General features: G+C 41.9%; 1 pseudogene; it reads right to left on the reverse strand.

Annotated features, from left to right (window-relative positions):
• Positions 1-1,302: 1,302 nt before the first annotated feature.
• Positions 1,303-11,044, reverse strand: LOC140646581 (transient receptor potential cation channel subfamily V member 5-like; annotated as a pseudogene).
• Positions 11,045-11,277: the final 233 nt, after the last annotated feature.

Raw genomic sequence — 11,277 nt, forward strand, 5'->3', positions numbered from 1 at the left:
ACAATGATCATGATAAACAAATGTGGTTTTCGCCAATGAAGAGAACTACAATAAAAATAGCAGTAGTCCAGCAGCTGCCTGCGATTTGTACTGAGAAGCAATATATTTTTTTGACAGGTGAAATATTATTGCAAACTGAATGGCAAGTCCATCAGTGATGCTAAGGAAGAGCTCAAAGGTGCTAGAAGTGCCATGGTGTAGTTGTGGAAGTGACCCAACTCATTGGGATGTTGGGTCTGGAAGATGATGTAAAAAGCTAACAGAGAAAGGAGAGGAGGAAAAAGGAGAAGAAAAGGAAAAAAAGACCAAGACTGTTATCATGGTCTTGGCCAGCATAATCTGATTATCTCTGTAAACTAAAGCATCAAATTTTAGCCCAAACAATAGGACAAGACAGCCACATCTCCTATCTATGTCTCTGTCTGTTTATTTACTTATAGCTAGTTCAGTTAGCTCTTCTTATGGTCTTCAAGGCTCCTGACTTCACCATCCTGTTATGTAATGATGGGCCGATATTCTATCCTCACCTCCTGAGTTATCCAAGCAGGATGGAATGAAAGAAATATAATGGCTACATCATGCAGCCATTGTATTGCAAGACAAACACAATGCTTGGCTATGCTGTATTCAATCATACACTTTGGGAAATTCTAGGGAACACATCAATAACAGTAAATCCATATTGTTTCTGAAGAAGAATGAGAAGAATGTAGATTCTGTCTTACTACAGGTATTGGAATTTTTCAGAAGCTGGATCAAATTCCAGCAGTCCTCTTCTCTTCCTCTGAATTCATATCCTGAATTTAGATTCTCTAAATAAGCCATCCCTTTATGGACCCAAGTGTGCACATGAGATCATCTGCAGGTTAGACAAAGTACTAGCAATAAGATCAAGGCTTCTCACAAAGAACCATGAGCATATTGCCATGGAAATTAAGGCAGAAGAGGGAACACTGATCATCTAGTCTGATCTCCTTTACCCTCCAGGACATTACATTTCACCTCTTTACCCACTGTTGAGTTTAACTTACACTTGACTGAAGAATCTTTGCTAGAAAGGCTAATCTTGATTAATTCAGGAATAATGAATCTACCAGCTACCTTGGACTGGTTTTCCCCATGGCTACTCAACCTTACTGTTATGATAATTTTTAATTGCAGTTTGCCTGGCACTTTTTGTGCACAACCCAATTAGGTTAAAGAGCTATTTGTAATCTGGTATTTCTGCATTTTCCACCATCATCAGGTCACATATTCAGCTCTTTATTCTCTAAAAAATTGAAATATTTAAATGTCTCCCTGTCACACATCTTGGTTGGCCCTCACATCATTGTTATGGTTCTTTTCTTTGTCACATTTTTGAGCATTCTTTTTAAGAGGAGAAGATCAAGAACAGACAAAATTGGTCTCACTAATACCATACACGGACAGAAAATCAGCCTCTCACGCTGACTCTATTCACTGTTTATTCACCCACAGACCACAGTAAGCCTTTCACTATTGAGTTCTTTGGCTGCTAGGACACCCAGATCCTTCTGACATAAATGTTTTTTAGGAAATCCATTCTATGTAGATAGAATGTGCAGTCTTTTTTTCCTAGCTGTCAAGGACTAGACTTAGATTTCAAAAAATGGATCTTTATATTGGTATTTTACAATGCTAAGCAGTCTTTCATCAGTATTATCAACCTATTCTGCAAAATAATAGACCATTAAATGGTCCACAGGACAAGTTTGGACCACATCAGGCCCATTTTATCAGAGCTTTGCTATCCAAGTCTCAAACCAATAGTCACAAGAGCCACCTGAATTAAGGAAAATATATCAGTGCCTGCCACTTCTTCCCTAGACACAGCTTTCCTTTGCTTGTTCAGGACCTCCTTGTCAGAAGAATCGGGCATCTAGCTAGTCCTGAGTTGTAAGCCCTTCTTAAACACAATGAGGACTGAACCTCTGGCTTCAATTTTCTGACACTCCAAGGGCAGAGAAGTCCCAAATCCTGGGCCATACTGCTAATGTGTTTTTTCTATTACAGTTAAGGATTTACAAAGATAAAATGTCTAAACAAGGAAGGCGATCCAGAATTTTTCTCTCCTAAATTTTTTGTCACCTAAAAATGTAATGGCCTTATCAAAAGTAGGCCTTACCACCTGCCAAATATTGGTTTATGACTGCTGGTTTATATTCTATCCATTTTTTCCATGCCTACTTTGGTTTGTTAGGTATATTCAGAGAGTACCTATCAGATCAGGTCTCTTACAAGGTATAGTTAGAGCAAAGCCAGACTTGAGATAAACTCTAAGTAACCACATAGTGTGATCTGATGAGTAAGCATAGCAGCAGTATCCTAGGATCTAAAATAACTCAGTCAACAAAATCTTAAAACAACTACATCCTCTTACCTAAATAGATCAGGTGGGGGAACTATGGCTTGGGCATTAGGTGTTAAAGTCTTTTAGTGGATCTAGATGCTCATGCTGTAAAATTATCCTGTAATTTATTATATAACTCTAATGATAATGTGCTGTTGGGGTTGCACAGGACTGCAGTGTATGTGTTCCATCGCAGCAACTCAATGTTTTGTCCACACATAGCTTGGGATCTGTGATCCCATTCACATGGGAACTTACCATGTGAATTATCTAGTCTTTTAATCCCATGATAGAAATAAAAAATAACCTGCACCCCTTCCAGTCCTCTTTTCAAATTGATCCATCATAGTCAAGATCCCACAACACTGAACTACTCTTAAGTTCTTAAGTAATGGTATCCTTAATATCCTAGTCATCAATCTACCCTGCTTTTTCACTTTTTGGCATACCAAGTCAAACCAAAGGTCCATTCTTGGATCTCCTCTGTCTTGTTTGATCATCTGGTTAGATGGCGGAATAGGCAAAATGAAATATAGGTTTATCCCTAATCTCATGAATGTAAACTGGAGAACTTCAAGTTAGTAGTGTACCAGTAAATAAAATACTGAATATTTTTTGCTCTGAGGATGAAAAGTACCATCCAAATGATCCAGTGGGCTCTAATATGCTGACAGCAGAATGACTTGATGCTTTAAATCAACATGTTGAAGCGTCTGTAAGACAGGTGGCTATAAAATAAGACTGTTTCCTGCTCCATCAAATTGTTGTTCTATTTATGTCCTAAATCATAAACATAAATAGCCATATTATAGCAGTATCACAGTCAACATTTTTATTTATGCAAATGCAGAACTTTTAAAATATTATTTTTAGAGTGTTTTCCCCAATAAAAGGGAAATGGCATGCTTTTCCAAAAGCGTCACCTCTTAGTGCTACCTATAGGCAAGAAGCTAAACCGTTCCACCAATACCCAGACATGGAAACCTGATCTGGTAGACTGATACTCTGTTCCAACTAAGTGACTCTGCTATGCTGACCATTGAAAGTGATTGCCTTTAGCTTGTGCCATTTGAAGAAACTTACTTCTCCCTTACTGATAATGTTCCCTGTCTAATTCTACCACTGTTGTTCCCAATTCAAGAACTAGCTCTGTTCCTTCAATTTCAAGCACCATATCATAGTATCATAGAATCACAGAATCATAGAATGGTTTGGATTGGAAGGCACCTTTAAAGATCATCTAGTCCAACACCCCTGCCATTCACAGGGATATCTTTCACTAGATCAGGTTGCTCAAAGCCCCGTCCAACCTGACTTTGAATGTTTCCAGGGATGGGGCATGCACAGCTTCTCTGGGCAACCTGCTCCAGTGTCTCACCACCCTCATTGTAAAAAATTTCTTCCTCATATCCAATCAAAACCTACCCTCTTTCAGTTTAAAATTATTGCCCCTTGTCCTGTCACTACAGGCCCTGGTAAAAAGTCTCTCTCCATCTTTCTTGTAAGCCCCCTTTATATGTTGAAAGGCCACAAGGAGGTGTCCCCGAAGCCTTCTCTTCTCCAGGCTGAACAACCCCAACTCTCTCAGCCGTTCTTACAAGAGAGGTGTTCCAGCCCTCTGATCATTTTTGTGGCCCTCTTCTGGACCCACTCTAACAGGTTCATGTCTTTCTGGGGACCCCAGAACTGGACGCAGTACTTCAGGTGGGGTCTCACGAGAGCAGAGTAGAGGGGCAGAATCACCTCCCTTGGCCTGCTGGCCACACTTCTCTTGATGCAGCCCAGGATACAATTGGCTGTCTGGGCTGCAAGCAGACATGGCCAGCTGACAAACAATTCCTTATTCACCAATATCCTCAAGTCCTTCTCCACAGGGCTGTTCTCAATCCATTCGTCCCCCAGCCTGTACTGATCCTGGTCATTGCCCCAAGCCAGGTGCAGGACCTTGCACTTGGCTTGTTGAACTTTATGACGTTCACATGGGCCCACTCCTCAAGCCTGTCCTTTGGATGGCATCCCTTCCCTCAAGCATATCAGCTGCACCACTCAGCTTGGTGTCATCTGCAAACTTGATGAGGGTGCACTCAATCCCACTATTAATACCACATTGATGAAGGTATTAAATAGTATTGGTCCCAATATGGACCCCTGACGGATACCACTCGTTACTGATTTCCACTTGGACATTGAGCCATTGACTGTAACTCTTTAGGCGTGGCCATCCAGCCAATTCCTGATCCATCTGACAGTCCATCCATCAAGCCCATATCTCTCCAATTTAGCAGCAAGACTATGGTGGGTGACCATATCAAAGGCCTTACAGAAGTCCAGGTAGATGATATCTGTAGCTCTTCCCTTGTCCAACGACGCAGTCGCTCCGTTGTAGAAGGCCACCAGATTAGGGAGGCAAAACTTGCCCTTGGTGAAGCCATGTTGGCTGTCTCTAATCACCTCCCTGTCTTCCATATGTTTCAACATATCTTCCAGGTGGATCTGTTCCATGATGTTACCGGGCACAGAGTCTGACTGGTTGGTAGTTCCCAGGGTCCTCCTTTTTACTCTTTTTAAAAATGGGGGTGACGTTTCCCTTTTTCCAGTCACTGGGGACTTCACCTGACTGCCATGACTTTTCAAACATGATGGAGAGTGGCTTGGCAACTACATCAGCCAATTCTCTCAGGACCCTGGGATGCACCTTGTTGGGTCCCATGGACTTAAGTATGTTAAGGTTCCTTAGGTGGTCTTTACCCTGATCTTCACTTACAGTGGGTGGGATTTCATTCCCGTAGTCCCTGTCTTGAGGTTCAGGGACTTGAGAGATGTGGGGGGAGAGATAGCCATTGTTTCAAAAAATTGTTTAGTACCTCAGCCTTCTCCATGTTGGTTTTCACCAGTTGTCCTGTCCTGTCCTGTCCTGTCCCATCCTATCAGGGGTGGGGTGGGGTTGGGGTGGTGTACATATTCTTTAATTTTCCTTTTCTGGGCCAATGTACCTGTAGAAGCCCTTCTTATTATTCTTTCTACCCCTTGCCAAATTCAGCTGCAGCTGTGCCTTACTATTCCTGGTCCCATCCCCACACATTCGGGTAGCATCCCTATATTCTTCCCAGGATACACATCCCTGGTCCCACTGCCTGGGTGTTTCCTTCTTACACTTTGTTTTGATTAGGAGTTTCTTACTGAGCCATGCTGGTCTCCTGCCCTTCTTCCCTGATTTCTTACACATGGGTATCCAGAGCTCTTGCACTCTAAGAAAAATGCCCTTAAAGAGCTGCCAGCTCTGTTCAGCTCCTTTAACCCTGAGGGCAGTTTCCCAGGGAGTCCCATCCATTAATTCCTTAAACAACTGAAAGTGTGCTTTCCTAAAGTTCAGGGTCCTGACTCTACTCTTCACTTGGCCTATATCCCTCAAGACTGAATTCCAACAGGAATGCTTCCTGCTAGTCTCCTGTGCCTTGTTTATGTGACGTCCTGTGGACTGAACACATTCATCCGTTCTTGCCATCGTTAGTGGAATGGACGTGACTTCTTCTACATTACCCAGCGAGCAATATAAACGCTTCCTATCATCCAGTTTTTCCCCTTAGAATAACTTCCTAATTAAAGGAAAAATATTTCTTAAATGGTTTTCAGGTAGCAACCTTGGAATCTGTGGCCTGAGCTACAATCCTAGCCTACACTTATGTATGGAATAATTACAAAACTGCTAGGCTGTGTAGCTCTTCCTGACACATTTATTAGATTTTCTCACACAGTCAAAGTACTTCTTTAACTTACCTTCTGGATCATGATGGTAAAGGGTTCAAGAATCTGGAAGCCTCGTACGAAGTACATGACATTGCACCATCCTAGCATCAGGACAAAGGTCATGGGCACCACCTCACCAGTTGAGCTGGTGAGATGCATCACCATGGTTACCAGAATCATGCAAACATATGTGATGCTGCAAAGGGAGAAGAAGCAAAAATACAGAGTTAGAATCACACCTTCTCCTACATCCCTGCCCCATCAGGTACCTTCCATTTGTTAATGTTCCTTGACATCGTCCTCCCGCTGTCTATAAAATAGAAATGTTGTTGCATGCATCCGAGAAACAAAATCTCTCTGAAATCTGGAAGAGTGGGACCTTACATGATGATGTGGAAAGGCACTCCCAAGATGGTTTGTCCAATGTATTTGGTTGCTCCAACTCTGAAGATATCTGGAATCTAAGAGGTATGCACTGTTTATATTTGTATTCAGTGAAATTGCAAACTGAGGAAATATTATAAATGTAAACTGTTCTCACCTCCAAGATCAGTATTATTACAGCCCCTGTCACTGTGACCATTTCCCCCATCAGCTGGAGGCTATCCTCAGGAGTCACGTAAGATTCCTGAAAGAGATCTAACTATGTTAGAAACTGACCAAGATATGACCATAAGGCTCTGTTTAAGCAAGCTCAGTGGTGACCAACAGAAACAAATCCTCCTCATGGTATAGCTTCTGTCATAATTGTCAGTGTTATTATGAAACTCTGCAGCCTAGAGAACTGAGCATGACTTAGTATTACTAAGAAAACTGATTTAGGTCTCAACTGCTAACAAAAGATGGCTACCTAATCATCTCACAGTCAGGTTCACAGTTGTAGACAACCTAGTAGAGGATGATTTTCAGAGGTTCTGGGCCATTTGAAGTGCCAAAGAGTTCACCTGGAATTGTGGATGCCTATTCCACGGAATATGGCCATGGATACTTCATATTGTCCATTGAACTGGGACACTAAAAATTACAAGCAGTTTTCAAAGTGCTAGCTTCTTCTCTTCCATGACTGTTTCCTCATCCATAAAATGGAAATAAATCGTCAGTTTCTGAAAGGTATTGATAAGCAGAGCTCTCCATTAACACCTTTACATACCTTTCATACACAAGAGCAAGAAGAGAATGTGGGAAGACATTTTCAATAAAAAAGGCAGACTAATACAGAATCAGGTAATAGCCACTTGTTTAGCTAGTCCACATAGTGGAGACCTGTCCCTTATCTTGACTACATCATGTAGCCTAAATGTCCCCAGAACTGGAATTAGCCAGCTTTAGAATGCCTTAAAGTTTTGGACAGTGTTGTAGGACTTAAAGTGTTCTTCTCAGGAAAAAGTGCTACTTCTTCCTTTGTAGTGACACACTATGCCTATGAGAAATATTGCTTAGACAGGCACAGGCAATTCCCATAACTGTGGCTCCCTGAATAATGGACAATCTATTGCAGTGTCGTGCTGAGTTTCAGTGCAGGCCATAAAAGCTTATTCAGGAACTCCAAATATGCTTCTAGGACATAATGAAGCCTATGCTGCCTTGTTATTGTGACCTGGAAAAGCTAGGGTTAAGCTGTTGAGTCACTCCATTATGTCTGCAGGGTGGCAGTCTTTTGCAGTCATTCCCAACCCTGGTGGCTGATATTAAGGACGCCCTATGTAGGCTTAGTCACTTTGGGACGTGAAGGGGACGTGAAGAATCAGATACCTGCAGCAGTTTCTGCACAATTGTCTCTTTGATCTGTTTTGGTGTTGTCTTGAAGTTTCAGAGGTTAGTAAATGCAGCACATGGTGAAGCAAATCATGTAGAGCACATAGAACACAGCCAGGATACAGAAATAGCTACATCCATATTTATTCCACTTCAGACTCACCAGTTCAGTAACAGGAGTAAGGTCAAGGATCATCCAGGCCTCAGAAAAGAAACCAGACTAAATTTACATTGTCAGTCAGGAGAAGAGTAACCTATGAACAACTCACCCCAGACTGGAAAGGCTGTCATTGCTAAAGTTATCACAAATCTCAGGATGAAGTAGAACCTTCCAGTCCTGGCTGTACCTCGCTCTTCTTGTCAAACACTAAATGACTAATAGAAAAAGCAACAGTTTTTCTCACTGACCTATTCACTCCTTTACTGCCACTGCAAATATTTAAAGACAAAGATCCAGTGTACTCACTAGATAAAGAATCCCATAATGACAACAGAGAAAGTAGGATAAGGGGGCACTTAGGAGGAAAAGAGGACACTGGGATCAGGCCATTCTTGGACATTCAGCCCAAATTCCTCTGAGGTTACGCCAGTCATGATGTTCCACCATAACAGCTGCACTCCTGGCTCTCAACATATGGACATTTCTAATATTTTGGGATATTTAGAAAGTGTGTAAAACTTTCTCAGTGAAAGAAGGAGTTAGAGATCAAATAATATACTTCTCTCTTGCTTGAGGTGAGGATAAGTTCCAAGACAGAATGGTCATCTTCCCATGAGTCAATCTCAGTAAGGTCATACAAGGTGGAGGCCAAAGGGCCAAAATTCCACTGGAGGTGTTTTCTTTTCTGCATGAGGTGCTGAAACATCTAATTAGTGAGATGGGAACAGCTGAAACAATAAAAACGTTTACTCAAACCAATCTCCTTTATAGTCTCCCCAGATTTCCCAACTGCCTTACTCTCCTGCAAAGGGAGAGTGGACTTGCCAGTCTCTGGTGTTACCAGGTTCTCAAGCTAAGTAAGCTGATCTGGGTCACTAACAGGGTGGAAAGCCTTCCAAAAATCCCCATGTCTTACAAGCATTACCAGTTTAACAGAGGTCTTCTTTTCCTTCAGCCAGGACTGACCCAAGTCTTTGCTGAAATGTTAGGTGATTAGTAATAGATGTTTCGTCTCTTTAGTTACTACTGACCAGAATAGTGCTCTGATACACTGCATGATAACTTGATGATGATGATACAGGAGTTGAGAAGTTCTCTCTGGATCAGCACAGGTCCAGACTTATCCCATTTTACCTTGGGCACCTGCATTTCTGCATCTAAATGGTCCCATACACAGGTAATCCATCAACTCCTTCAGCTCAGGAGGTGATACAGTGACAACAGTTTTAGGTAATCTGAATGCTATTCACATACTCACTATTGTGTTGCCTTTTATCCTTGCTAGCTTGAATGGAGTGAGTCCCTTGTTGTGTGGAATCTGGTCCAGGGCTTCCTGTCCCATGTTATTCCTTTCGTAAGAGAGGATAAGATTGTACATCTGTCAGGCAAAGGTCTTGTTGGGTTGAAGAACCAGGATATGGAGAACAGTGTTACTTGTAGAGGTCAGACAGAAAATTAGATCTTCTGTGAAACAGTAAGATAAAAAAAACTCATCTCCTAGCTATGACAGACTCTTAGGTAGTCCCTACTTAGCTTCAGTAAGAGAAAGCAATTTGTTAGCACCCTGCACCCCTTCAGTGCACCACAAACACATTCACTTTAAAACCTAAGGATAGCAGCTGCCAAGTAGAGGCCTTCAATATATAAAAAAATAATCAAAAAGGTAGTTTGCTGCTGACCTGAAGTGGATGTGATAGGTTATCAGTACAAAAGCCTCTTTCCTTTCTGATTTAGTCAGTTTGGAACTGAGCATTTCTCTGTCTAGGTAGCTCTAGGACTACAACCTCTCCAGATTGTTTTCTCCCCCTGGTTTTCAGTTGTTATTGTTTATATCTTTGAAACTCCGGTCTTGGGCATAATTTTTCATATGCACATCCCTACTGTGTTTTGCCTTGTCACAGGGGACAGACTTTGCTGAGCTGAAACTAGTATTAAAGTGTTTCTTTCACAAAGGACATCAGCGGAACTTAGACTTCTGGAAATTGGAGAGATCAACTGTCCATTGTTGACTTACAGATTATCTTCTGAAACCTTTGCATGGACCATATTCTTATGGAAGGGCCATATACTATGTATGATTCATGACCATCCCTCTTCACTGCTTTTCACTTGACTGTTTCAACTTCATACTTCAGCACTCTTAAAAATGAATCACACTCTTTGATAGCACATTATTTAAGCAAAACTGAAAGAGGTTATTGAACAGTTCTTACCCAAGGAGCCTTGTGCTCTGATATCAGCTCCATTTTCAATGAGTAAACATCCAATTTCCTCACTCCCAGCACAGGCAGCAAAAGATAAAATATGTTGCCCTGAAGAGCAGTTAAAAGAAATGCAGGAAATAACATGAAGTTAAACAAAACTAATGAAAAAGTCAGAAAAACTCTGTGTCAAAAAAAATGTCTCCATTTACACAACACCATTTAATCTGAAATTCCCACAACAACATTCCAAAATGATTTGCTGAAGGTGAAAGCAGCACAGGAATCTAAAGGTTTTGCCTGAGAAAGAGAGAAAATGATTTTGACAAGAATCAAGTCATAGCAAAGAGTAAAGGCAGAGCAATTTAAAGATGTATGTTCTTCAGAGGAGAAGCTGGAGGGAGTAAGAAGGCTTTCCAGGCTGGGCAGGAAGAACATAAGAAACAAACAACAAGCAAATCTATGCAGAATTTTAAAACTAAGAAACTGCTTTGGAGCCTGCAGAGGCTCAAAATGACCAAAAATGCAGCAAACCTGTCAAGAACAGGGCTGACTACATTCCACAACCTCTCTGGGCAATCTGCTCCAGTACTTAATCACCCTCACAGTAAAAAGGTGTTTCCTGAAGTTCAGACAGAACCTCCTGTGTTTTAGTTCATGCTGATTGCTTCTTGTCCTGTCACTGGGCACCACTGAAAAGAGCCTGGCTCTGCCTTCTTTAAACCCTCTCTTCAAACTTTTGTACGTGTTGAACAGCCCCAGCTCTCTCAGCCTCGCCTCATGGGAGAGAAGCTCCAGTTCCTTAATCATCTTAGTGGCCTTTTGTTGGAATCTGTGCAGTGGCTCCACCTCTCTCTCGTACTGAGGAGCCCAGAACTGGACACAGGACTCCAGGTGTGGCCTCACCAGAGCTGAGTAGATGGTCACCTCCCTCTATCTGCTGGCAACACTTCCTCTAATGCAGCTCAGGCAGGATACCATCAGCCTTCTTTGTGGCAAGGGCACATTGCTGGCTCCTGTTCAACTTGGTGTTCACCAGGACC

Source organism: Ciconia boyciana, chromosome 1, assembly GCF_034638445.1.
Source record: "Ciconia boyciana chromosome 1, ASM3463844v1, whole genome shotgun sequence".
Classification (NCBI taxonomy): domain Eukaryota; kingdom Metazoa; phylum Chordata; class Aves; order Ciconiiformes; family Ciconiidae; genus Ciconia; species Ciconia boyciana.